Source organism: Felis catus, chromosome D1 (genome assembly GCF_018350175.1).
Source record: "Felis catus isolate Fca126 chromosome D1, F.catus_Fca126_mat1.0, whole genome shotgun sequence".
Lineage (NCBI taxonomy): Eukaryota > Metazoa > Chordata > Mammalia > Carnivora > Felidae > Felis > Felis catus.
The window spans coordinates 22,301,408-22,328,100 of NC_058377.1; the positions used below are offsets into that span (position 1 = coordinate 22,301,408).

Below are 26,693 nucleotides of genomic sequence, written 5' to 3' on the forward strand. Positions count from 1 at the left end.
CTTGGAGTGAAAGCAAAGAGTGACCACTTTCCCCCTCCCCCACGTTCCCCTCCCCTTCCCCTCCCCTCCCAGACCGGGGCTGGGCTGCGGGATGTGGCAAGGGGAACTCTGCTCCCGGAATTCCCCATGGACTCTGGTGCCTTCACAGTTTAATTATCGCAGTGGACCCTTGGGTGCAGAGCTGGAAGGGGGAACACTTGGCCACCTGCCATCGGCGGTGTGCCCCCAAGCCCTCCAGAGTGCAAGGCTCACCTTTCCCATGAATATCCCAATAGAACTTTCAGATTCCCTCCCACACTGTGGGAAATCCAGCTTCCTCAGGGTCCAAGAGAGGAAGGGTGTTTGGATTCTCCTGGTCGTATCTTGCTTCAAGGTTCCACTCCAGGAATTATGTCTTGCTCCCCTTTCTTTCTCTGTCTGGCTTGGGAGGCCCCTGTTGCTCTGCGTGCAAATTCATGGGCATGGCCCCTTCTCTTTCTTCCCGTCTCATGTGTGCATCCTTTACTGAAGATGCAGGAGCTAAGCCTGCCAGGACTCACCCACTCCAGGCATAAAATTCAAGTGGGCACCAAGAACTCAATAATCAGGACAAATACTTTTTTCATGAAAAAAAAAAACATTTTAATCAACATCAGTGACAAAAATACATGATAAAAAGAACAGAACACTTTTAAAGGATAACAGAATCAGTGTTACCAATCCTTCCCTTTGCCTCGTATTCCAGTATGGCTAGGCAGCACACTTTTATTGATCCAGTTTTTACCTCCATTACTGAGTTTTTGACACCCTTTGGCCTTACTCACCCAGCCCTGGTCTCCTCCAGAAGTTGATGCCAGAGGTGGGCTATGGCACAGAGCAAGAGTGAGTTAAGCTTCACAGAGGAGGTAACGTCTTCAAATCCCTCTCCTATCTGCATTGAAGGAATTTCTCACTGTCCATTTTCTCCTGCACAGCTTGGCCTGCCACTCTTTTGATGGGACCTGTTCTCCCAACCAACACCTTCTTTCTCCTCTCTTCTGCTGAGGCTTACAGTTTTCCATCTTTGACACCCTGGCTTTGTTTCCCCAGGAAGTTGGTGGGGAACTTTAAATTCCTAGTACCTTAGTTCCTAATACCCTTCCTTTTACCCTTTCTGCTTTGCCCTTATTATCTGACACTGTATATTTTATTTATATACCTTGTTATCATCTGTCCATTGCTCCCATCTCCACAGGCCCCCAACCAGGATGCAAGCCCCATGAATGCTGAGATTTTTTTCTTTTTTGGCTAACAATTGTGAACAGTTCCTAGCACAGAGTGGGTACTCAGTAAACATTTGTTGAATGAGTGAATAACAATTGAGTTCTCTTTTCTTTGATCTTTCCCCTCACAGCAGACTAGGCCCTCTTTAGTAGTCAAAGGATGGTTAAATCTTTTTCCTAAGTGAAAGAACATCTGCCCTGGGCCTCCATCCTAAGCCATGCAAAAAGAGAGCAGGAGCTTTAAAATCATAGTTATTATTTAACAAGTCCAAGGTAGGCAATAGAAAAACTACTTTCCAGAGCAAACTCCAGGGTTTTCAAGGTATATCGTGCATTTTTCCCTCTTTAAATGGGGAGTGACGTTCAAGAGAAGATTTGAATTCCGTGTAAGTTGAGTCAACATTGATTCTCTTTGCAACCTTGGCCAAGACACTTTAAGTCTTAGTTTTGATTATTGTATCTATAAAATGAGTGTATTGATTTCAGCACTACCAATGTCACAAAGTCACTGTGAGCTCAAGCAAGAAGCTGATGCATGTGGCTGGATATGCTTTGGGATGTATAAATCACCGTGCAGATACAGAGGTGTATGAAATCTTGCTAACACTTGCCTAGGGGGCAAGGGGACTTCTGATGAGACCCTAGCAGAAGCAACAATCTGGTCCTAACCTTCTCATTTTACAGACAGAGAAACTGAGGGCCAGGCCATGATGTGCCTAGGGTCAAATCCAGAGCTAATACAGGAGACTTATGGATAGAAGCCAGGTGTCCCGCCTCCAGGTGCAATTTCTGGCCTCTTTGAGCATCTCGGTTGCTAATTCCACCGGAACAGGGATCTTAGGCTCAGCTCTGAGCCTAAGTCAAAATCACCATGGCTGGAGAATTCCTGACTTTCAGAATCCCAGTCCTTCCCAAACAGCCTAGGGAGGGAGGCATTTTAAATAAAATCCTTTTACCATCCCTTCCATTTCTGAGATTCATTTCTGAGTGGCATCTGAATGAGAATTTTACAGACATTTCATTTCTCATCCTTGTTATCATTCCTTTGCTGTCCTCCAGGAGCAGGTTATGACTGAAACCTCTGTGAGGCCCAAGGTGTAAATCTCCCGGAGTGGGAACTTATGTCCTGGGTGGCACGTCATCAGGCTGGCAGCTTCTCCATATGCAGTGTGATCACTGCAGGAGGCAACAGGGCCCTGAAAAGGGCAGAGAGGCACAGAGAGATTCAGTTTTTTTAGTGTCATGCTTCCTGTGTGTTCCTTCATAACTGAAATTTACACATGTGGGGGAAAATTCCAATTTCCCCTGGAAGGCCTGGAAGGAAAAGTCAGAGGCATCAGCCTATCTTGCAAGTGGGTGTGTCCCCGGGGCTCTATTGATCTGACTGGGAATCTTTTTACTTCTTACAGAGTGTGTGGCTGTGACCATGACTGTGAACTAGAGTTTTGTGCCTTTGTGGGTCTGTGACTACGTCTCTGGGATATTGTGTGTGTGTGTGGTCATCACTCCTGTCTTTGTTACCATGTGCAGTTCAACATGTGTTTCTTTAAAAAAAAATTATTTCTCATTTCCTGCATAAATTACTCCATGTAAAAGGCCAACCAGAGCTCAATTCCTAGCATCCTTTTTCAATAAAGCAATATTATCACAGCCTAGTCCCAAAACTAGTCCCAGGAGACGCTTTTCCTAGATTCTTTGTCAAACAAAATGTCAGCAACTCACCAAATGATGAGAAGAAGAATTCTTGTTTATCTCCCAAGTGAGGCAGACCTGAAGCAGCTCAGCCTCTTTGCATCCTTTCCCTGGCGAGGCAGGCAGCAGGCAGGTGGGCGGGTGGGCAGGGGTGCTGAGGAGGCCACCGTGAAACCCTTGGACTCTGCTCTTTCATTTTGCTCTTTCCCCAGCTTTGTGACTTTGGGCAAGTCACAAAGTCACTTTTTAACCTCAGTTTCCTCTTTTAAAAACAGGACTGGGTGCACCTGGGTGGCTGATTGGGTAAGCATCTGACTCTTGGTTTTGGCTCAGGTCATGGGCCGAACTCATGATTTGTGAGTTCAAGCCCCACATCGGGCTCTATGCTGACAGCACAGAGCCTGCTTGGAATTCTCTCTCTCTCCCTCTTTCTCTATCCCTCCCCTGCTCTCTCTCTCTCTCTCTCTCTCAAAATAAATAAATAAATAAATAAATAAACTTAAAAATATTTTTTAATTAAAAAATACAGGACTAATAACACTTTATAGGGCTATTACAAGAATTAAATTATAAATTGAGGGTGCCTGGGTGGCTCAGTCAGTTGAGCATCTGACATCTGCTTAGGTCATGATCTTGCGGTCAATGGGTTTGAGCCCCCCACATTAGGCTCTGTGCTGACAGCTCAGAGCCTGGAGCCTGCTTCGAGTTCTGTGTCCCTCTCACTCTCTTTCTACCCCTCCCCCACTCACACTCTGTCTCTCTCTCTCAAATATAAATAAACATTAAAAAAAATTTTAATTATAAGTTGGATAACACAGCCCTTTGTAAAGGGCATTAGCATGTTGTGCGTACATGTCCTCTGCCGAATGTATACATTATTTGCTCCTTTATTCGACAAATATTTATTGAACACCCAATATGTCCAAAATACATATTAGGCTCTGCAACAATATATAGGCTTGAGATTCAGTTTATGATCTAGTGGAGTAGACAAAGTGGAAAATAGGCTATCACAATTTGGTGGGGTAAGTGCTAAGAGAATAGCACATAGGATATTCTTTTTTTTTTTTAATGTTTATTTTTGAGAGAAAGAGTGTGATTGGGGGTGGGGCAGAGAGAAAAGGAGACACGGAATCTGAAGCAGGCTGCGGGCTCTGAGCTGTCAGCACAGGGCCCGATGCAGGGCTTGAACCCGTGAACTGTGAGATCATGACCTGAGCTGAAGTCCAGCACTTTACTGACTGAGCCACCCAGGCGCCCCAGCATGTGGGAATGACAAGGGAGTAGTCAGGGAAGGGGCTGAGTGAGCCCAGCTGAGCAGAAAGGGAGGGTGGAGACAGGCAGGGCCTTGCAGAGATCTTGAAAGGGCTTTCGGTGGGGCTGAAAGTTTCTCCAAGAAAGGAAATCCTGCTGGAAAAGTTAAGTAACTTCTCTAAAGTCAGGCTGGTCTTAGTTGCCTTAACAGGGACATTTGCTCTCCATGATGGATTCCTAGTCACCAATCTCTTATTTGTGTCTGGTACAATTTTTCCCAAGTTTCTTGACTGCCTTTGGCATTCCTGTTCATCCATTCATTACCTCATTTAATAAATATAAATTGAGGGACGCCTGGGTGGCTCAGTCGGTTGAGCATCCAACTTCGGCTCAGGTCATGATCTCATGGTCCATGAGTTCGGGCCTCGTGTCGGGCTCTGTGCTGACAGCTCAGAGCCCAGAGCCTGCTTTGGATTCTGTGTCTCCCTCTCTCTCTGCCCCCTCCCCCCACTCATGCTCTATCTTTCTCTCTCAAAAATAAATAAACATTAAAAAAAATTTTTTTTAAATAAATACACATTGAGCCTGAAACTAGGCCAGAGCTAGAAGCACGAATGTGAGGAACACCTTGCTCAGGAAGCTCAGAGCTTAATGGGAGGGACACCTATAGGGATATGTAACAATAATTTAGTGAGATATAGCCTGGAATTCATGGCCAAGAACTTTGGACTTTATCTTATAAGAAATATGGTCCCAGTTTTTAGGGGAGAAGAAAGGAGGAAATAACTTACCCTATGTGCAATAAGGTGGCATGGAGAGAAAACAATACAGAGCTGAATCTTGAAGGATGACAAGATCTAAGTGAATTGTCATTACTATCATTGTCATTAATGACAACCGTTACCATTTGTTAAAGGCTAGTCTGGGTCACTGCTGAGTACTTTATTATCTGCTAAGCACATCCACATAAAATCCTAATAAACAGTTTGTGAGTTAGCTATTATTGTTTGCATTTTACAGAAATAGGAAAACCAAGACTTATAGAAGCCACATAGCTAGGACGAAAGAGATCTAGGATTTGAATCCAAGTTTGTCTCACTTCACAGCCTTTTCCACTCTGCTGGACTATCTCTCCACATTCATTAATGATATTAGTAAGAGTCATATGAAATAATCCATAGTTTGGTCAAAAGCTCTTCATTCAGAGACACATTGAAATATAGGGAATTATAATGCCTTTGGCAATAAGTAATGATAGTGAAATAGCTAACTTTCAAACAAACTGATTAAGCATTCATTGGAATTAGTATTTTCCAGGACTAGTCCCTCTTCGTGTGACTGGAATGATACTTTCAATGATCTACAAGGGCAAGGTACTAACCTACGTATATATGGAGAGTATAAAAGAAATAAAAGACACATATCTTGTCTTCAAAGACATATGGTGCCATTGAGGATATCAGATTAACACAGAAAGCAGAAGTTGACAAAATAGATTAAGATTGAGGGTCAATCACAGGCTGGAGGTACAAGAGGTTGACTTCATGCAGTTGCAGAAGGTCAGAGAAAGGCAAGACTTGAGACTGTCTTTGAGGAAAGAGGACCTGAGTAAGTGCAGGACTTGATGGACCTGGACAGCCAAGAGAGAAGGGGAGCACAAGGTCTTCTAGAAGGGCATGGTGGCCTAGCGAGGGGGCACAGGACTCAGACATGGCATGTGCTAGGTTGTGAGACAGTGGCAGCCTAGCCTGGCTGGGGAAAGGTTTGGGTTGAAAGGACCAGGGGATTAGGTAAAGAGGTACGTTTGGGCTGATTATGGAGGATAACGATAGAAGCTACGAAATTTGGATTTTGTCTTCTTAGGCCCTGGCAAGCCATTGTAGACAGGGCCTAAGGACAGGGGACAATCGGTATAAACAAGTCTATGAATTATCTTAGCTTCCAAGGAGGCCCTGTCTTCTTAGAGGATTGGAATCTGGTCTCTTTGAGATCAGCCTTGTTGCTCTGGTGATACGTGAGGCTAGGACAGTTGAGTTTAACAACTGACCAAGAGCAGTCAGAGAATGAGATCACACTGTCAGCCAGGTCCAGCCTCTTGTGTACCGACAATGATGAAAACTGATGATGATGATGGTGATGGTGATAGGGATGGTGATGATGATGACGATGATGGGGATGATGATGATGGTGGTGATGATGATGATGATGGGGATGATGGGGATGATGACAATGATGATGGGGATGATGATGATGGTGGTGATGATGATGATGGGGATGATGGGGATGATGGAACAGAATTCAAAGCATGAAGGGTTTTGGCCAATGTCACCTAGCAAAGCCATGGCCTGGCTGGATCGAGCTGTCATGCATCCTTAGCTTGCTCGGCCCAGCAAGGAGGTGAGAGCAGCCTTAGACTGTCACAAATGTCCATTATTGGAGAGGTGCCCGAGGGTCCCTCCACCACTGCACTTACACCAGAATTGGTACTGGGGTGGGCTCCAGAGTGAGAACAGGCTCTTTCAAGCCTCTTAGGCCAAAGGAGACAATGACTCTGGTGTTGTTTGCTCCTGGGATAGATACAGCATGGGGCAGCTTTCCAAAGTGGCCTTTGGTTTGGGCTTCTGGCCAGAGATTTCAGAGGCCCAGTTCACTACTGTCCTATTCATCTACAAAAAGTACAAGTTGGCAAAACAGGCAAAGGTGTTTCCTGGGGAAGCCTGCCCGTCTTTGTCAGAGGGCGCCCTGGTTTAAAACTTGGACAGGCAGGGAGAGGCCTGACCAGGGCTAAAGAACTAGGGGTGGGAGCCACCCCATTCCCTGGAGATCTCGTAGAGACAGAAGGGACTCCATCTTTAAGATGAAGCTCCTGCTTCCTTCTTTGTCCCTGAAACATCTGGGCCATCAGGTCACACAGGGCCCATGTCTTCCCATCCATCTCTCTCTGTCTCTCTCTGTCTCTCTCACTCACTGTCTGCCTCCCTGCCTGTCAGGCTTCCTGATAATTAAGCCCATGTCCAGCCTCAGGATCAGGGCAGTAGTGTCACAGGCTGCATGCTGGCCTCTAGAGGAAAAGGATTTTGTATGGCAACAAGAGGGAGGGTGGTGTATCCTCTCTGGCCAAGATCTAACAAGGCACATTCTGGCCCCTCCTTCAGGCGAGGCAGCCTTGAGCGAGGAGGGGCAGCATGGCTCACAGAGCTGCCCCAGGATAAGAGGGGTGGCCACGACCCACGAGCAGGCTCCTCCCCATGCCCCACAACCCCAGACTGTCTCTCATTCTCCTCAGTGCTTTCTGTCATGTGAGTTGCCCTCCTTATGCTCAGAGGGATCACTGGCAGTGACAGAACAGAGATGACAAGCTGTATTTCTGCCTTGAAGCTTTCTCCAGGCTGTTGGGAACTGGGTGGTTGTCAGTTCTAGGAAAGGAGAAATCTATGTATGTTGTAGCCCTGAAGTGGTGCCCTGCGTGGGGGCAGGCTGGTGTCACTCAGAGCGTCCTCCCTCTCTCAAATGTGTATTTTATTAGTGCCTGAGTGGGGCCAGGGATGGCCGGCTTCCCTTCCCTAACATTGGTGCGATTCCTGCCTGGGGGGCTCTGGATCCACAGGGCCACCTTAGGGGTGGCGGTTGGAGGCAGAGGTAGAGCTAGAGCAGAAAGACAGACAAAAAGCATGTGGCTACACCAGGACATCAGGAAGGAGCTCTCTCCTTAGTGCCAGAAGGGACACAATTAAAGCAGAGGCTGAAGGACCAGGCAGGCGGGCCTTCCAACCTTCCATGCCCTGACCCAGACCCTCTCCCCCCACCCCTGCCACTGTGGGCTTTGGCAGAGGAGAGGGTGGTGAGGCCAAGAACCAGAAGCAGCAGCATCCATACATTACAGGGTACAATTATTTCCTTATCGTCGAGACTCTGAACACCTCCAAGACAGAGTTGTGTGTGTGTGTGTGTGTGTGTGTGCGATCTTTGTATGCCCAGGCCCTGCTATGTTGAAGGTCCAAAATACATAGAGGCTAAATCTGCACTGCCCAGAAGAGGGGAGGAAGGAAGAGTAAAAAGCTACCCAAGAGCAGAGGTTTCATCAGCCGAGTAGGCTCCAGACACCTGGGAAATGAGGCAGGGGAGGCAGACATCCTCAGAGCTCCCAGGAGGGCCCACCCCACAACTCAGGGCACAGCCACCTGCTTTCTTGCGGGAGCCCAACATTTACTCGGCTCTTCTTAATGCGGCCCCTCCCTTTGGATTGGTAAGAAATACGAGAGCAAAGAGAAGTGGGGTAGGTTGGAAGAGCAAACTGTCTAGAGTCGGAAGACGTGCCACTTGCTGGTTGTGGTTTCAGGCAAACCCTGGTACCCGACTTTCCTAAGCCTCGTTATCCACATCTGTAAAATGGGAACAACCAGCTGGCAAAGAAAAAGGCGTCTCTTGTACACCACAGACAGGATGTAAATTGTGTGACCTTCCTGTGAGTCATTGTAAAAGTTTTTAAAAACGAACATCCCTTTGGATTTGGCAGCTCCCACATCTAGAAACTTATCCTAAGACAATGAGCATGTCTGGAGCAAAATTCAGTGATGAGAATGGGCATAACTGATAACAGCAAAAACTAGAAATAATCTGAACAAGTGGTAGAAATTTGGCTGAATAATTATAGTGTGTCCATAAATGGAATGCCATTTAGCCACAGGATTACAGTGTATATTTTCCTTATATGCAAAGATATTTATGATATGTCGCTAAATTTAAAAGGCTGATTACAGAACAGTCTATATAGGATGACACTGTTTTTAGGAAAGAAGAGTTTTATTCTACATATTAACTATGGTTATCTTTGCATTGTGGGATTACAACTAACTTAAATTTTCTCTGTCTTACTTAACTATTTTGTACTAATCAGCATCTATTGTTTTGTAAAGATAATGAAAATTAAGTTGCATTAAAATATTGACCTTTACAGGTTGTTTTAAGAGTTAGGGGGCACCTGGGTGACTCAGTCGATTAAGCGTCTGACTTCAGCTCAGGTCACGATCTCGTGGTTCGTGAGTTCGAGCCCCGCATCTGTGCTCACAGCTCGGAGCCTGGAGCCTGCTTTGGATTCTGTGTCTACCTCTCTCTCTCTGCCCCTCCCCCACTTATGCGTTGTCTCTCTCTGTCTCTGAAAAATGGATAAACCTTAAAAAAAAATTTTTTTAAAAAGAGTTAAAGAAGATATTACATACAAAAGTTGTTTGTAAACTGAAAAGTTACAGATATAAGACAGGGTCTCTGCCCATGAGGAACTTCCAGTTTGGAAAGACATGACAGATACATAAGATAACTATAGCATGAGACAGAATGTGGCAAGAGCTGTCAGAGAACGATAAACAGCATGTTACTTGGAAACACGGAGGAGGTAAAATTACTTACGGTTCTAGAGGAGAGCGCCAGAATGTTTGAGTTGAATATTGAAGAACGGTTAAGGTTCTGTCAGGTAGAAATATAGAACTGGGGCAGCAAGCAAAGCAGGAAACTGTGGTACAGATTTGGAGAATGGAAAAAGTTTGTGTTTGGATGGAGGGTAGAGACCCTGTGGGTGGCAGAGAAAAGGAGAGTCTAGAAGGGTATTACGGGGCCAGGCTGCAGACACCTTGAAGGCTGCACTTGGTAAAATGCCATCAGTGAACCTTTGTTGGTGCCTTCTGTGAATAGGGAGCCACTGAACGTTCTGGGAGAGGAGCTGACACCGGCATAAACCCATCAGGGGTAGTGAGGTTCTACCTTCTCTGGGGCCTGGGATGGATGCAGAATAAGGGCGTCTGCCTGGGAAGCTCAGTCTGGAGGCAGCTGAGGAGCTGGAGGGGCAAACTGTGGGGACAAGGAGGGGCTTGGCCACCATGGTTCTGTGACGGGGCATGAAAGGGAGGGAGGACCATCTTCTGCCCTGACTGGAAAGGGATGGGAAGTGGTAGAAGAATGAAATGAGAGGGTGATCTTGGAAGGAACTAGGACACCTCTCCCAGCGTGGCTGCCTGGGGGAGGGGGGCAGAGAACTGGGAGCCATTCACAGAATTCACCCAAGGCCCCAAGGGAGGAGGAACAGGCTGGGGGCATGAGGAGTGTGACAAGAGCAATCTGGTGCTCAAGATGTGTTCCCCTCAGTTGGTCCTCATCCCTTGGGCCTCTCTGTGTGGTATCCCAGGGGCTGGCAGTGGCCAGGGGGGGCCTGGCCCCCTGCTGCATTGAATGTGTCTCTATTCCTCAGCTCCTGGGAGGCATCTGAGGGGTGGGGAGGGGGGTTGTTTCAACCCAGTGAGTTTTTGTTAATGGAAATTCATTAAGCAACCCACCTATCTTGGAAGCTTCTCTCAGCCCATCCCACCCTCCTAGCATGCCCCAGCTCACTCTTTCCTGCAGGTGGGAATTCATACCCCCTCAGGACCCCGGATACTCTGTCTCTCTGTCTCTGCCACTCTCACCCCCAGGGAGGTGCATGCGCGTGTGTGTGTGCGTGTGCACACACACACACACACACACACACACACACACACACACCCCGGAAGGGAGGTGGGAAAGTCTTGTTCAGGCAAATGTCTAAATTTCCATTTCCCCACTGCAACTCCCAGCCCGGGCCACTGTTTAGCTCCTCCTGTTGTCATGTCACTAGTTAATTACATGCTTTACTGAGGTGCAAATGTGTTTTTACAAGGAGACCAAGATGGTGTTAACTAGAAAGGAACTGTGAATGTTAAAAGATGCATTTACCTCTGCTTGTAGGGCTGGGGCTCTCAGCTGTATGCCCCCTGGTGCTGCCCTAAAAATGCAGCCCAGGCATCGAGCAGCTCTCTTCCATCCTCCATCCCGTGACCCTGCCATCCTAGCCCTAAGCGCAGCCTCCTTGGGGTCAAATTAGCACCTGGATTCATAAGAAGAAAATTAACATAAGTGTCCGGGAAGTGTCAGGTCAGCCCTTAGAACAGTACAGACCACCAACCTTAGTTTCTGAACATCTAAGTTCATTTCAAATATTGAGAACCAAAATGATTTGCTTCGATCTAAAAATAGATCAGTAAGTGGTACAGCCAAAGCCACCTGTAGGCCAAGGCTGCCTTCACTGCCAGGCTCTGCTCAGGGTCCACTGCCCTCCTGACTCTTCATGCCTTCTGCCCCCAGACCTCCTCCCCACCCCCAGTAGTATCTCCCCAAACCCCAGCCAAAGTCTGCCAACGGAAAAGGATCTGAGACTCAGATGCACATCTGGAAAGGTTGTGACTACTACCCTTCCTTTGAGTTCCCTACAGTTTAGAACAGGAAGCCAGCTCTGCCCTGCCCAGTGCCCAGAGTCACTCAGAGACCTGCCCACACGCTGGGGGAGAGAGGAACGAACATACAACCGATATCAGGAGACCAGAAGGTTGACAACAGGGCACTTGGAACCGTGACAAGGATTTGGGCTCTAAAATGGCTCAGTGGGCCCGAACAGCCACACTGAAGAGAGAGACTGGCTTGGCACATATGGCAGGGAGGTCTGTAGAGCAAATGGAATGCTCTCTCACAACCAGAGTGGGCACCCCCTTGTCCTCTGACACTCCCCCCCCCCCCCGGGCCTCTAACCCCTTCTGAGAGCTGCTCTACCCTTTTTTACAGGTGCTCTGGCACCAGGTGACAGGAAGAATTTCTGGCCCAGCTGGGAGTGAGAAGAGGGAGTGAGTCTCCTGAGGGCCGTCCTCGAGTCCGCCAGGATCACCCGAACAGTAAGAAATGCTTCTCCATCCTTAAGCACATATTTAAACCCTCCAGGCAGATGATCTTTTCTTCTGAAAGCCTTGAGAAGCAGCCCATCACATTAGCCGGCACTTAGCATATACGACCTAGGAACACACACCTCGTATCATTTTGCTTCACATCTTTCCCCCTTAGCTCCTTGAGGACAGGGCCAGGGTTGTGCCTTATCCCTACGTACCTCTCTTTCTTCTGTGCAGTCTGGGAACAATAAAGTGATGTCGATGCAGATGGGCAGGCTGTTGCTTACATCCACAGTGATGATGACATTGTACAACCTTCTGGAGCAAGCGTTATCACCTATGAACCGCCTACGGGCGTTTGTTAAAAAGCACAACCTGGACCTCGCACCAGAGAGTCTGATTTCTAAGCCGAGGTTAAGACCGAAGCTGCACCCCAAGTGTTTCTGATGAGCACAGAGGAAACTGCATTCCAGGTGTTTCTGATGAACTCTGCGAAATGGTTCTTTAGAATGTATAAGGCATTTTGAATGGAGAATCTCATTTAATCTTCTTATCAGATAGGGTTTTTTTTAATCCCCTTAAGTAACTTCATGATCTCAAAGACATAAATATAGGCAGGGATTTAGGAATCCGGTTATCCAGAACAACCCTTTTTTCTTTCCAGTAAGCCATGATAAGGGCTGGATCTGTTATGGTGAGATTGGGCCCCAACTCCAAAGGACGCTGCCCAGGACTTTGGAAGTTTCTCTGCTGTTCTAGAGCTGCCATGACCTTACAGTTCATCGGCCTTCATTTTGGGGGGCAGTCATCATTGCCCGATTCCTCACAAAAGCTGGTTTCCTTGGAGAGAGGGAAAGGGAGACAGTTAACCAGAAAGGTGAATGTTCCCAGGGCCAGCTCCCCAAGTTAGCAAGGCCAGAGATATTCCAGAGGACCACACGGGCAAGAACTGGCTCACAGTGCTTGTCCCAGTTCCTATGCCTTCTAGCCATGTGGGGAGCTCTGTGTATCAAGCAGTGGGGAGCACGCTGAAGCATGCTGTGGCTCCTCGAGGTAAACGCCAGAGAAAAAGACATATCTAGGGGAATCAAGGCTTCACCCTTGAGCAAAGGGATTTGGCAGTGTCCATTTCAGGGACAAGTCGACAATCTTTTCAACAGCCTTCAACGAGCCTGTGTGCACGGCCATGTCAAAGGGAGATCACTGCAGACAGTAGTTGTGGTGAGGGCTTAAAGAAGATGGAGAGAGAGAGAGAGAGAGAGAGAGAGAGAGAGAGAGAGAGAGAGAAAAGAAAGAAAGAAAGAAAGAAAGAAAGAAAGAAAGAAAGAAAGAAAGAAAGAAAGAGAAAGAGGGAGGAAAGAAGGAAGGAAGGAAGGAAGGAAGGAAGGAAGGAAGGAAGGAAGGAAGGAAGGAAGGAAGGAAAAGGAAAGGAAAGGAAAGGAAAGGAAAAGAAAAGGGGACAGGGTTAGAGACTCCTGGTGAACCTGTGTGCACAGGTGTTGTGGCCAAGTCCGGGAGACTTTCTCTGGGACTGGCAGTCATGCTGAGGTTCTTGCTGAACTACTTTCTCTCCACTCCAAGGCTGCAGATACTAGAGTCCAAACAGACCACAGCATGCCTGGGAGAATGGAGGTGCCCCAACCCTCCTCACCTCCTTACATGCTAGAATAAAGGGAAGAACGGAAATGGGTTGATGGACTGGTAACGATCGCTACCGATTGTGTCTTATAGAATGGAAAGTTTCCATGGATGACATAGAGGCAACCTCAAATATCCTGACCTCCCCTCACTCTCCTTACACACACACACACACACACACACACACACACACACACACACACACACTGACCACCAAACTATCTTGCTGAATGTCAGACAAGTCTGTTCCAGGGGCTAAATACAGTTGACACCGTTGCTTGGATTGGTGCAGTCGGCAAGGACAATTTTTGCAGCTAATGCTGGCAGTGTGGCAATCAGAGGAGCCGCCAGCTGTCTCACTTAAATTCTTAGCTCTCTCGTTCTCTTTTTTTAAAATCGTTTTGCTTACATAATCCACCCCCTTTTTATTTTCTAATTCTCTCCTTGCAAAGCTGGCACCAGAGGGGAAGGGCTGGGGCGGAGGGGTAGCAATTACACATCAGTTTGGGGAGCATTTACATTTTGCAATTACAATTTAAAAATAAGCCTCGTTAATGATCTCCACGTGTCACCGACAAACCCTAACTGACATACTCTCCTGGGCTTGCCTGCCTCCCCCTGAAGGCAGAGATACCCAGGGAGACACAGAGGGAGGCCGGGGGCAGCATGTGAGGGGCCACAAGAGCAGTTAGCGTGCCCTTGAGATTGGTGGAGGACAGGTGTGGAGCTGAGCGCCTAGAAACCAGGAATTCGGCTGAGCTCCAGCCGCTCTCCTCTTCCCTGTGCCCATGCTTCATCCTCAGCCCCTCTCCTTCCAGGCTCTGGAACAGCAGGACTCTATGTCCTCGGGAGGCAATGTCAGTCCTCAGAGCCTCCACTGCTGATATTCTCCCGGGTGGGAATTTTCACTGTGCTGTGGGGCAAATGTAAATCCTGGTCCCCAGGAGCCAGCCAGTGTGCCTGAGTATTCGTGGACTGAGTAGAGGGACTGATCACGCACGCGGGGCTCAGGAAGAGAACAGGATTAGTTGTTTCGCGGTTCAGGAAGGACATTTCTCCTCTTATAATTGGTTGACATATATTTAACGAAGCCCTCTGATCCCTTGGGCAGGGACTTTGGGACCAGACGCACCCAGACTCAAATTCTAGCTCTGCTGTTTGTCGGCTGTAAGATTTGGGGCAAGTGAACTGAACTTTTCTGACCATCATTGTTTTTATGCAATTGGGATAATCGTATTTACCTTAGAAGCCTTCTTCGAGGATTAAATGAGATAACGTACTAGAAAGCACCTCACACAGTAGCTGGCGCGTGATAAATACTCCGTAAATGTCAGCTCCTTGCCAAGCCCCTCCTTAGGAGCCCCAACACGCTTCCTCCTGCCTCCATTAATGTTTTGCCTTTCCGGCTACCGTGGACACTAAGGAAGGGTGATCTGGTCTAATTTTGCCAGGTCTCCACCTCCAGATCAAGCCATCTGAACGTTGAGCAGCCCCTGAAGGAGATCCCCCAGCCCCTCACACATCTCCCTGTAGGATTCTCTGCAGAGCCTTGGCCTCAGGCCTCCATTCCAGCCCTTCCACTTCTCATGGGCTGGCTCCCCAATCTGGCTTTCAACAGCCCAAGTTCTCTTTTCTGGACACTACTTCAATGGAGTGACCTTTTATCAGGCCCCACCTACGTCCTTCATCTGTGAAAGGAGGGAGGTGGGCCAGGAGCTGTCTGAGGTACCTTTCAGTCTTGACATCTGTAAGCCTCAGATCCTCCTCCCCCGGCGGCTTCCTCCAGGCCAGTCTTGGGACTGACCACTTACAATCAAAAACTTCCATCTGTTACTTGAAACATACATAAAATAGCCCTTCCCTGTGGCAAAACCAGATATGCATCTTATAAAAACCCGAGACAAGCAAGACTTCCAAAAGCAAGCCCCTTGGCCCGGGGCAGAGAACACAGAAGGGGACTATAGCTTACTGGTTTGGGTGCTCAGGCGAACAGACTTAAATATCATATTTTAAATACTTTTTTTAAACATTTATTTGTTTTTGAGAGACAGAGAAAGACAAAGCATGAGTGGGGAAGGGGCAGAGAGAGAGGGAAACAGACTCTGAAGCAGGCTCCAGGCTCTGAGCTGGCAGCACAGAGCCCGACGTGGGGCTCGAACCCACGAACCGCGAGATCATGAACTGAACCGAAGTCAGCACTTAACTAACTGAGCCACCCAGGCGCCCCTTAAATACTTTTTTTAAAAACTTTCTTTTTTAACCTATGTTACATAATGAACAGCTTTTCAGGTGAAAATAAATAGATTGTCTCCTTATTTTCAACTGCTGAATATAGTATTCTCTTAGATGGATATTTCATTATTTAACTTTAGGTATTGTTAAATTGAAGTAAAGTATGTATGTGAGGGAAAGGCAGGGTAAAAGGCACAAAATAGAATAAAAAGTGACCCTTCTTTCCCCTACCTCTACCCACAAAGTCTGACAATCCAAAGTCAACCACAACGAACAGTCTCTGATTCTAGTTATTTGGTGGCCAATGTTTACTATGTTATATAATATACTTACGTCCCTCTTTCTTCATTTCTGTATTTATCTATTAACTCCCTGCTATGAAAGCCAGGGAAGTTAGCACACATTCTCCCCTTCCAATTTGAATTAGTTTGATAATTTTTATTAAACCATGTTTGACATTATCTATTTTTAACATATAGTATTATATAGAATATGGTGTTGGGGCGCCTGGGTGGCTCAGTCGGTTAGGTGCCCGACTTCAGCTCAGGTCATGATCTCACGGTCTGTGAATTCAAGCCCCACGTCGGGCTCCGTGCTGACAGTTCAGAGCCTGGAGCCTGCTTCCGATTCGGTGTCTCCCTCTCTCTCTGCCCCTCCCCTACTCACGCTCTGTCTCTGTCTCTCTCAAAAAAAATGAATAAACATTAAAAATAGATATTAAAAAAATAACAAAAAGAATATAGTGTGTATATATTACATGTTCTACACTATATAGCACATAGTACTACATATAATTAGCTCTATGTTTTATTTATGTAGTGTGATAGCGGTTTTACAGATTTACAAGATTTATAGTCTATCACTGTAGTTCCCTCTGCATTTCAACTATAGGTTGATTGTAAGATGGAAATATTATCCAACCACAGAACTGAATGGTGTGATTTGACCAGGGAAAAGGAAATGGAACCCTCTACATTACAACTTGGCCGCTGCGGTAGAATCTTCCAAGCCCCCAGGGGTAACCGCCCACCCTTCATTCCCATCCAGCTCTCTTCCCTCCCACTGGGTCACATCAGGTTGCCACCATCTTATGTATATGCTGCCCTCCTCCTCTGATTCCTCTGTTTTACTGGAATACCCCGCTAATTATTTCTGATATTGATGGGTGGGAAATAAACTCTGAGTTCCTTCATGTCCAAAACAGGCTTTATGTTGTCTTCAAACTTGATGCATAATTCGATTGAGCTCAGAATCCCATATCAAAACCTTCTTCTCTTAGGTCTTGAAGACATTGTTCTACCATCTTCCTATCTCCAATCTTGCAATGAGAACTTATGGAAACATTCAATTTTCTCTTCTTTTGCAAGTTCGAGAATGTCACCACTGTGTGATTTTGTTTGCACCTTTCTTTTTTTCATTACCCCTACTCAGGCCTTGGGACCACTTTCAACCCGAAATAGTCACCTGTCTTACTTCAGCTCAGGGATATGTTCATTTCATTATTCCTTTGTTTGTCCTGCTCACTTGTCTGTTTCCTCCTGGAACTTCCACTGCCCAGAACAGAGCCTGGTGCATAGTAGGCGCTCAGTAAATGATTATCGAATTTGTTCCTTGGGACCTGGGTTCTAGTTAGGTCCCTATATTCAACTCACTGCATGGACTTGGACAAGTTTTCTCATTTGAGCAGAGAAGTCAGACCTCATGACTGCTCAAGATGCTTCCACTCTGCCAGTCCTCTGACAGTCCGCCCTGGAGCCCGGAGTCCCTGCTGCTCCTGGGATTGGGGAAAAAACTGAGGAGTGAGAAGGGAGGGGAAGGCAGAGGTTGGGCAGGAGGGCAGCCACAGCGGCCAGCCTCCCACTACCGACATTTCCCCGAGCCTTTCATCTGCTCAGCATCCCCTGCCTGTCCCCCTTGGGGACCTCTCTCCTTGACCTTCTTGATCATTCTCAAATGGGCCTCTTTTCCTCTTCATCTCCCTGCTCCCTACACCTTCTCAGCTCCCCTCCACACACAGGTCCCATTAGTGAAATAATCTCTGAGCATGGCAAGTGTCTCATTAAGTGAGATCTCTTTTTTTTTTTCACTTTTATGAATTCCCGCACAAAGAGACTTCCCTCTGCAATGCTGCACAGCAGATGCTTTGACCTGAGACAGCCAGGCCCTAAAAAGAGAAGAAAGATTAGAGCGGCCTGCCGATAGCTCAGATATGCCCCAGACTTAGGCTACCTTGTACCCTGGTAGAGGCATCTTGGGTGAGAATTCTCACTTGCCCCTCTTCCCCACCCCAGATACTGCTCTGGGAGCAGACACCTCACACGCAGCTCCCCTGACTGCCTAGACCGACCTGCTCTGGACAGAACCTCTAGATCTAACCTCTGGATCTGGGAGCCAAGATGCTTTGCTCCTTTTTCCTGAGAGGGCCAGAAAATGGAAGATCCAGATTAACAAGAGCTCAGATCCCAGAAGATCATCCTCTGTTCTAAGTCAGAGAATCCTAATTGGTCCCCGAGGGCCAGAGTCTACTGGGCAAAATTGTCTTCTCTTCTTCCATCCCCTGGTCCTTGTCCTGCTATGACGAGTGGGTTCCCCTCTTACTGGAGAGAGAAGAGGGGGAAAGTAGAGGCACAAATTTGAACTTCAAGTCCACAAAGATTCTGTACTGAAGTCAGGACTCTTTCTTTCCACTGGGGGACCACCATGATAGAATGTGAGTTGGCATTGCAAAAGGCAGAATTAAGGTTGGAGGTGAATTATACTCTTCAGACAAGTTAATATGAAACACTTCTTGGTGCCTGAGTGCAGTAGAAAGGGCCAGCATATGAGTAAAGGTTTCCCTATTAGAAGCCAGAGAACTACAGACCCCTTTCCAAGGCTGGAGTTTAAAGGGAATGGGGCTCGGCAGGGGACAGGCAGGAGCCAGTGGGAAGTGGAACACAGCTCTGGTCCTCTGCGCTTCTGTTTAGCTGCTGCCTGCTTGGGAGGCTGTGGGGAATAACCCTGCTGCTGGCCTGCAAAGATGTCCTCATTGGCCACCCATTTAGATGGCTGCCTGGAGTCCCTCTGGGCTGAGAGAGGAGGGTGGGCAGGAAGGAGCTTCTGCAGGGGGATAAAGCTAGAACTTGGGGAGACAGGACAAGAGATGGGATGCCCCCTAAGGATGAGCTGCCCCAACTTGCAAAAACCAATACTGCTCCACTGGGCAGGCTTTCCAAAGGTACAGCCAGGTGCCTCTTCACCTGTGAGTCATGGGTACACGTCCCCCCTCCCCCCCCCCAGAGCAGGGGCTTCTTTGCAGCTGTGGGTGGTCTCTGGAAAACCATGGGTGGGGTGGGAAAAGAACTCCAAGGGGAGACATGAAGAGCAGGTGGACAGTCACTGGCGTGCTCCCTTCCAGCCCACCCGGCCCCACCTGGGCTGCCCCACCTGGGCCGAGCAGAGCCCAAGAGTCCAGCTGACAGGAAAGAGACGCTGACGGAATCACAGTCAATGTGAGTCAGAGCCCTGGCCCTGGTGCCACAGAGTGTGGGGTCAGCCTACAGGCAGGCCCTGCTTTCGCTCTGCACGAGTCCGGAGAGCCGTGCCCCCAGACAGCTAAAGCACATGACCCAATTACCACTTACGCATCACCTTTTAGATGCAGTCTTCAACCTTGTACTTCTGTCGTTTCCTATTCATTCTTTAATTTTGTTCTTTCCCTTCATAATTGAACCCACAGTCCAGTGAGTCTACGACGGAGACTCAAGACTTGCCTCTTTCAGCACGCTTAATGTTCTCCATGTTTGTCTCAGTGGTATTATGTTTACGAGACCCCTACTTCTTATAGCTGGTATCAGCACTTCCAGTTTTCCACCTTCCACTCATTTTTATGAAATAATGAGAGCAAAATGCAATAAAATATTTAAATAGATGTGCGCACATGCTGCCGTCCAAAGACGACAGGGCTGGCAGAAGCGAACTGCTGTCTAAGTGGAAGCACCTTCCAAAGGCGTGAAGTGCGTGTGCATTAATGGAGGCACAGATGCCCAGATCTGGCATTCGGAGGACGTTTAGGGGGACTGCTAGAATATAATTCGTGGAAATGCAGGGCATGTGAAGGTGAAAGGGCAGCCTGTAGTGGATGGCCCAACTCAAAGTCAGTAGCTTGTTTCCACACTCATCCTTGCCTTTTCTGTACTTCCCCAATTCCCCGGGGGCCTCTCCCCTCCTCTGGGTTTCCCGCCTCCACCCTGGGACTTCTAGGTTAAATGTTCAGAATCTGAAAGCAGACCGGGTGTCACATTGGGAAACTTCCTCAGCCGCACTAAGCCTCAGTTTCCACGTCCATGAATGAGGACAGCCATCATGCCTATGCCATAAGGTGGCTGGGAAAAAAATAAACAAGGTTATGTGCATCAGAAGCTTAGCATAATGCCTGGGGCGTGGGGAAAGCTCAATGCACAGCAGCTGTTATTAATTGCATTTACCATCTCACCCCTATCAAAATTTGCTCCAGGGAAACACACTCATTCTCACTGAGGTGTAAGTGACTGCTGGAACTTGAAGAGCTATCTTTTCCAGATTTGTTTGTTTGTTTTACATTTTAACAGGAAGCCAAAGAAATTAAATTGTAACTGTGTATATATTCAAGCTCCATGAGGAGATAGAGCTTGTGAAATCTCTATCTCATAAGATTTTTCCCCCCTAGAGAGGAAAGGCAAGGAAGAGCCATGATCTGGTCCACCAGGGAGCACAGGGTTCAATGGGCAAGATAGGCCATGTGGATGGGAAGCAGATTTTCCATAATATAGAAACACACGTAGTGATCATCCATGCTCTACTTCTTCATGGAAGAGTAGAGTTTTGAGCAAAATTTTGATGAAGGAAAGGACATGAGAGTGTGATACAGAGACCTTGATGGCAGCTGAGAAGCACAGCAAAAAGCATGGAGGAAAACTCTCATTAGGTGATAGAGAGCATGTCTGTTCGCTGGGGCTTGAGTCTGGTTGGCAAAGCCCAGGAATGCACTCTCTGCCCAGCATCACTTTTTTGCACATGGCAGCCACTATCCTCCCTTCCCTGGGGCTCCCTTTCCTGACAGATGAGGAACACAGAGCCAGTGGACCTGTCCTTGTTGCCAACAGCAGTGAGGCCAAGTTGAGGGAGGCCCCTGGGCATCCTTTCCCCCTTCCCTGAGTGGACCTTGTTGCTCTGGACTCTACCTGGTCTCCCTCCCTTCCATGAGCTGGGGAAGGAAGTATCAGGGATGAGTGGCATTTCTATGATAAGCTGAGCCAGAGAGCCACTTGCTCCAACAACCCTGACTCTTGACCATTTCTTTCTGGAGGCCATTTAAAAAAAAAAAAAAAATGGAACCAGGTGTCATCCAGCCAGAGGACATGGTATGGTTCTGAGGACCAAAAGGAGCCTGGCTGACCCCCTTAGGATCCTCTGGTTCCAGGAGAATCTGAGAGCATCACAAGGGACAGATGGGATGGGAGTCAGGGTCCCTTATCTCTATGGATGCCACCCTCCTCACAGTCCTGTTGCCCCACCCCCCTCCCAGCCCATTCTTGCTTTCCTTCCTCTTTCCAGCTCCCCAGGAGTGCTATCCTCCCTGTGTGCCTGCCTCAGAGAAGGGAAAGATTTATGAGAGGGAGGTAACTGCCTCGCTCCTCCAAGAATCAGAAGCTCTCCTCCCATCTGGGATCCCCAGCATCTGAGCTGCTCCTCTGTCTCTGTTGAGTTGTGAGCCTCAGGGGCCCAGCCTGTGTTGTTTTCTCAGCTCTGTTCCCGAGCAGCGGCTGCCGTCAGCTCTTGACAAATAATAATAAACCTGGGGATCAGGTTTGTCGAGGGGGATTTCGGTCCCTGGGTTCATTTTTAGATTTGTGTGTGTGTGTGTGTGTGTGTGTGTGTGTGTGTGTGCAGACAAGAGAGCATGTGACGGTGTCTTGGGGGAGCAGCCCAGGGCTCCCAGGTGCCCTGGCAATCCACCCTCACTATACCTGTGGAAGAGCTGGAGGGCTCTCCTCTGCCCCTGACCATCAGGGCTGCCTGCCTGTGTAAAAGAAAAGAGAAATAATTGAATGAAAGGCCTGTGACTCTCTCCTTTCCCTGTCCCTCCCCACCTCACCCACTCAGGCTATTTGGATGGAGTGGCTGGAAATGTAAAACAGAGGGCAGAATCCCAGCTCTAGGTTTGAGAGTTGCCTGAGTGATGGGTGGGAACTTGGGCACAGGCCCAGGGAGAGAGGCTCATTGACAGAACCTTCACATGGACTCTACCCCATGTGGCAACAGCATGACCTACCCACCCCCCCCCACCCCCCGCCTCCATTCTTGAGGTGTAGCACCAAGGGAGATGTTTCCTGGAAGGGGAAAAACGTTCCAAGTCAGGCATCGCTGCTGGCAAAAGCTGGCCCCAGCCATGGGTGAGTGTGAAATTTAGGACCCCAACATGGTGCCCCTGTGGGGTAGAACAGCACCCACTTTCAGCAGTTTGGAGGTGGCCATTGGAGGTCATTGCTGCCATCCCTGCCTCCAGGCAGGCGAAAGCGCAAACCACTTACCTGTGAGGCACACGCAAGGGCAGTGCTTACCCTTATAACCAGCATGATTCTCCCCCCCCCCCCCCGCTTTCTGTTTTTTTGTTTTATTTTGTTTAAAGGAACCAAAGGGGGAAAAATTGCCAAGTTGTGAAGTGCTTTAAGAGGAGATGAGAATCTTCATCAAAATGCTAAAAGCTGGAGGGGGAGAGTAATGTGAAAACTCTTGCCTGCTATTTATGGGATTGATTCTCAGATCAAGAAGAAGCAAGCAGTCGGATGAAAGGAATTATTGTTAAAGCTCCTCGGTAGGAAGATCTAATGGACAATTGCTGCTATCAGGGGGAATTAAATTGCTGTTTCAGTTTGTAAAATATATCAGCAGCTTTTTGAAGCCGGGAAAGGTGTGACAGCCCAGGCAGGGAGGAAAGGGGGTTCTGTCACTTTCTGGCCCTGGCATGGGGAAGCAGGAGGCAGGCAGGAAAGAGGGCGGAAGCAGAGCATGAGCATGAGCTGCTATCCTAACTCTGACCCTGGTCCATGTGTTTGAAGACAAATTGAAAAACAGCTAAACTGGGGAAGTCGAGGGACAAAGCAGCAGCCCTGATGTGCCCAGAGTCCGGGCCCTGATGTGCTCAGAACCTCGTGTGTCAGAGAGGCATGGCAGGAAGCAATAGGTCAAGATGGGGGCTCGTGTCTGGGAAAGCTGGTCAGGGGGTGATGTGGGTCTTTGATTGCCAGCAGCCCCACTCACACCCAGGGCGGAGTCGAATCCTCTGCCTTCCATGACCACTGAGCGTCCCATCACTAAACTGAGTGCACAGAGGGATCCAGTGTGGATTAAAACAAAAACAAAAACAAAACAAAACCTCTCCTCCTAGAATGGGGTCTCTAGGCTTGGGTCAGTGAGTGCACAAATGACCTGCTGACCCAGCCACACACACGGAAGACATACTGCTATTCAGGATAAAGACCAAACCACAAAATGGCTTCAGGAGCGGGGAGTGGAGAGGAGTGGAGGCCCTTGGAAGGAGGACCACAGCCGTCTGGAAGAGACTATACTCCTGGTATAGGGGAGCAGAAGGGTCCCTGCCTTCTCTGATTTCACAGAAGGCTCTTACCCCTTCCAAAGACCATTTGCCCCATGTGGCAGTTAAGGGCTGAAGGAGGAGAGAAAAGTGGGGAGACAGAAACATTTTCACATCTCCCAGGGAGTCAGAAGCCAGCAGCCCTAGTTAAAGCTCACTCCAGCTTCCGCTCTGTCTCCACTCTGTTCCCTGGAGACCAGCATCATAATAATAGGGCATGACCTGGTACCACCACCCAAGTGGGCTTCCCAGAAAGGTAGCAAATGATAATTAGTTCAAAGAGCTCTGGTGGCTAAGGGGTCTGAGTTGCCTCCTGTCTTGCTGAAGTCACTAGAGAATTCTTTCCTATCGAGGGTCCCACGAACCAAGCAGGAAGCAGAGGGGCACCAGGGAAGTGGCCTTGCTGGCTAGGGCATTCTGCAATGACTTGGGCTCCATGCCAGGTGCAGTATCCCTGGGGACCTGGGTCATGGTGGAGCGGTGGCTCATTCTGGAGCTTCAGCCAGCCATCCTTCAGGACAGTAGTGAGCAGGGGTCTGATCCTGAGTGCGAAGCCTGCTTGATTCCCCTCCTGCCTGTCTGGCCTTCAGTAACAGAGACACAACTACTTTCCAGTCTCCCACACCCCACTCTGGACCTGCTCTGCTCTTAGCACACTGGAGGACTTCCATCTGCCCCCAGCACCCACGGTCAGAAAGACGGGGGCAAAACAACGTCCACCAGGCCACGGCATTCCTGTCGCCTGAATCCTCCGGCCCCTGTGCTACCACCCAGTTCCTACAGCACCTGGTCCAGCATTTGGTGGGCTCCTGGGGGGTGGCCCCTTCCCCTTCATTCCTCAAAGGCCCTTCACTTCTCCCTCGCTTGCAAACAGTGACCTTCTCAACCAGACCTTCTCAGATTTTACAGCTTCACAGCCCACAGGTACATCCTCCCTCCCACCTCTGTCTTCTCCACCATTCCTGCACTGGTCCTGCCCTGTCACTGCCCACCGCTGACTCCATAAACCGGGCACAGTGACCATCGTGCTTCAGATTTCTAGCCCTTCCAGGGTTTTGCAAAGAAATCTGGGGTGTGTGTGTGTGTGTGTGTGTGTGTGTGCGCGCGCGCGCCCCTGCATTTCTTTAGATAAATCCACAGAGTCACATGAAATCAGTGACAGGTTGACACCGTTATTTCAAGATTCATCGCTCTGAGTTGCCAGCACAGGAGACCTAGCCAACTCCTTCCCACCAACAACACTTTTTTTCCAAGCATAATTTATAGCAGTGGGGTGAATTTGTTTCCAAAAGATGAATATCACACTATCAGCAACAGCTGCCTCTCATTTTTATTTGTTTTTAAATTTGACTCAAAGTCCAATTCTCTATACACATCCGAAGCTGTAAATCCTAAGGCGACTGATTACATGATTTAGTAAACAGGTTATATTATATAATGCAATTAAAGTGGGGCTCCGAGGTGCCACCTACAGGCGGCTCCTGGGAAGGGAGCTGGGCCAGAGACTATCATTTTGGAGGCGGCTCTAGGCTGAAGGAAAATAAACGGGATTGCGCCAGGGTTGAGGCGGCTGCTCCTGAGGGAGAAGTTGCAGCCAGCCAGGTTACTAATGCAGCCTTTTGGTCCCTCCTGCTGAGTTCACTCTGTTATTTCAGCCTCCTGCAAATCTGTCTAGACGTCAGAACCCAGGCCTAGGCAGCCGCTCAGAGGGGCCGGCTTGGGGTGGCGGAGGAGAAGGGGGGATTGGGAACCACCTGGGGGCTTCTGGGCAGGGGGTGCTGAGGAGAGCTCCTGGCTCTCTGGCCTCAGGGTTCTCCTCCCTCCCTCTCAAATGGGAAGTGAGGTAGAGAAGGCTCCAGCTTGGCTAGCCTTTGGAATGAAACTACAACCCAACTATTTCCATCCCCTCAACAAAGCTTGTGTTGAGGGCTAATGATGGGCAAAGATTTTCAGACTATTCTGGTGAAACCTCCCAGTTTGCAGTCCGAGAGGGGAAAGAGGCTTGTACTAGCCACAGATAAGTGGCAGAGCTAGATAAGGAATCCAGACCTGTTGACCCTAAGCACAGGCAGGGTCATGGGCAAATTCATGGGAATTTGCAAAAGAAGAAATTGAGGCCCAGGCAGGGGGCAGGACTTCCACAGCCTCTTCGTGTAGCAAGGCAAGGAAAATAATGAAAATACTGCTGGTGTGTGTCAGAGGACAGAGGATAAGAGCTTCCAGGGGCCCCTCAGCAGTGTGTCTTAGGAAGGAAGGGAGGGAAGAAGGGAAGGAAGGGAGGGAGGGAGGGGGAGAGAGGGAGGGAAAACCCAGGGTCCATGCTCCCTCCCATCACCCCTCTGCCCTAAACTACAACACTCTTCAGATGAATCAGATTCTGGGGCCTCAAGGATTCTAGCTTCTCCAAAGAACTTTTGTAAGACTGGGCCGCGAATAACTGGGGAGAGGAGCGGGGACTTTCGTCCCTGGACACTAAGAGAGAAACTGGACCAGACGGGGGTGGGGGCCGAGATGGATGAAATAAACAGGACTATCAGAGTCCAGAGGGTAGAAATACATCCACACCATGTCCTGTGCCAAGCACCCACCCAGTCTCCTGTCTGGGGCAATGAGGCGCGACAGTGAAGAGCCGGAGGGAAGCTGGTCCTGTCCCCCCTCCTACCGGACACACTGTAGTCTCAGCTAGGGTCAGAGGGCAAGCACAAATGCTGTTGGGCCAGCTGGCCAGAGAGTTCCCAATTAGACTTTGTTTCTCATCCTTAAGGCCCTGAGCCCCCAACCCCGGCACCCTAGCCCAATTACTGCCGGGCAGCATTAACCCCTTGGTGCCCCAGGCCGTTAATGGAATGTTAATTGGTCTAATGGGTTTCATGTCAACAAGTCCTAATGAGCTCCTTCCTAACGAGCTTGCTATTTTTTTTCTAAGCCTGTTTGTCAACACACTGGAGTTTGGGCTACAGATCCAGGGCCTCACCTTGCAGGGCAGGGGGGAAGCAAGAGTTGAGGAGACAGAGGAAGTGGATGCTCTAGGACTGCCCATTCCTACTTCCTAAAGGGGTATCTTTGTGTGCCCCCTCAGCCACCCACCACCCATGCAACATGGCCTTCCTCAGCTCCTGAGCTCTGTAAAATGGCAGTGTTAGCTCCTTTTGACAATATCAGTGACACAAATTATTTCTTCTTGGATATCATTGTGGGATTGAATGTTGCATCAGGGTTCTCCCCCCCCCCCCCATTGGCTGTCACATAATAAAGGTTTTCAGCACTAAGAACAATCTTTTGACATGAGCCTCTCTTCGA

The 26,693-nt window shown here is 48.6% G+C and overlaps 1 protein-coding gene across 11 annotated transcripts in view; it reads left to right on the top strand.

Annotated features, from left to right (window-relative positions):
* The window catches only part of PKNOX2 (PBX/knotted 1 homeobox 2), a 316,891-nt gene that overhangs the window by 207,583 nt on the left and 82,615 nt on the right, over positions 1-26,693 (top strand). For 8 of the 11 annotated variants that reach the window (XM_045038500.1, XM_023239270.2, XM_023239269.2 and 5 more), the window contains one exon: positions 11,811-11,917. The exons of the other annotated variants lie outside the window; for them this stretch is intronic. The gene's annotated coding sequence lies outside the window, so the exon portion shown is untranslated. The remainder of the gene's footprint in view (positions 1-11,810; positions 11,918-26,693) is intronic. 11 annotated transcript variants of the gene reach the window in all.